Source organism: Magnolia sinica, chromosome 7, assembly GCF_029962835.1.
Source record: "Magnolia sinica isolate HGM2019 chromosome 7, MsV1, whole genome shotgun sequence".
Taxonomy (NCBI): Eukaryota; Viridiplantae; Streptophyta; class Magnoliopsida; order Magnoliales; family Magnoliaceae; genus Magnolia; species Magnolia sinica.
Window position 1 is genome coordinate 87,242,795 of NC_080579.1, and position 1,340 is coordinate 87,244,134.

General features: G+C 37.5%; 1 non-coding gene across 1 annotated transcript; it reads right to left on the reverse strand.

The window, feature by feature from the left end:
* Positions 1-1,007: 1,007 nt before the first annotated feature.
* LOC131252474 (small nucleolar RNA R71) lies at positions 1,008-1,114 on the reverse strand. Its single transcript, XR_009174494.1, has one exon. It is a non-coding gene; the product is annotated as a small nucleolar RNA R71 (small nucleolar RNA).
* Between the last annotated feature and the right edge of the window lie 226 nt (positions 1,115-1,340).

Genomic DNA, 1,340 nt, shown 5'->3' on the forward strand with positions numbered 1-1,340 from the left:
AATTAACTTTCTACTTTTATTTTTAGTAACTTTCTAATCTTAGAATCTAATTTGTTCCCTAATTTATTTTTAGAATTTTTGTTTAGAAACTAACCTTCCTATTTTGTAGGCCTTTAAGATAGAAATTTCTAATTCGGTAAGCTCCTTCCCTACTTTCTATTTTTCAGTTCTCTTTTAATAATTTACTTTCTAGTTTAGATCTTCCGTAATTTACTTTAGAAATTTCCACTTTCTTTTAAGAATACCTTCTTTTAGAAATTAATTTACTATTATTTTTCTTTTAAAGGATCATTCTTCTCTTTTTAGAATCTAACTTATTTTTGTTTTATTTTGCAGGTTTTTAACTTAGGCCTCCAATTTGGTAATTTCTTTCCAACTCTCTCCTTCTTTCTAGATTTTCTTTCCCTTTCTTAGGATTAGGTTTTTAATTGAGGGCTGCGAGTGTTTTCATGCCCAAGTGGGCCCGTGACGACACTCGACGTCTCTTGACTAAAGGAGGATTGGTTGAGGGGTTGACTATCCATCGAAGGACTAGACACCGCTCGAAATCCCCTGAGTTAAGTGAAGTTATGGCTGAAGACCAACCTCCTCTACTTCCACCCAGGGTGGAAGATACCCAAGATGAAAATGAGGTGCAACAGGCACCCCCGCCTCGTACTTTACGAGATTTTCTACAACCGGCGGGAGTGAGTATGCCCTCATGCATGATTTTTCCTGAAAACACGGGACAAATGGACATCAAGCCAGGAGTTATCCAACTCCTTCCCAAATTCCATGGACTTGAATCAGAAAGTCCATATTTACATTTGAAAGAGTTTGATGAGATTATGGCTACATTATGTTTTCCTAATGTATCTGAGGATACAGTTAAGCTGAAACTCTTTCCTTTTTCCTTAAAAGAGAAAGCTAAGACGTGGTTACATTCACTGCGTCCTAGATCCATTGGCACATGGAACGACATGCAGAGGGAATTCATAAAAAAATTCTTCCCACATCATAAAACGATTACCCTCAGAAAAGTGATCATGAACTTTGCCCAAAAGGAAGATGAAACATTCTTCTAATGTTGGGAAAGGTTCAAAGATTTGGTCAGTTCATGCCCACAACACGGATTTGAAACGTCGCGCATTACAAATTTTTTCTATGATGGATTGACATCTTCCATGCGCCAAATGGTCGAGACAATGTGTAATGGAGATTTCATCAACAAAGATGTTGACGAGGTATGGGATTACCTCGATAGTCTTGCTGAAAAAACACAATCATGGGACTATTACCCAATGGCGAACACCACGTCTAGGCCGACTCAATTAAAGGAGAAAGGTGGATTATATCTCTTG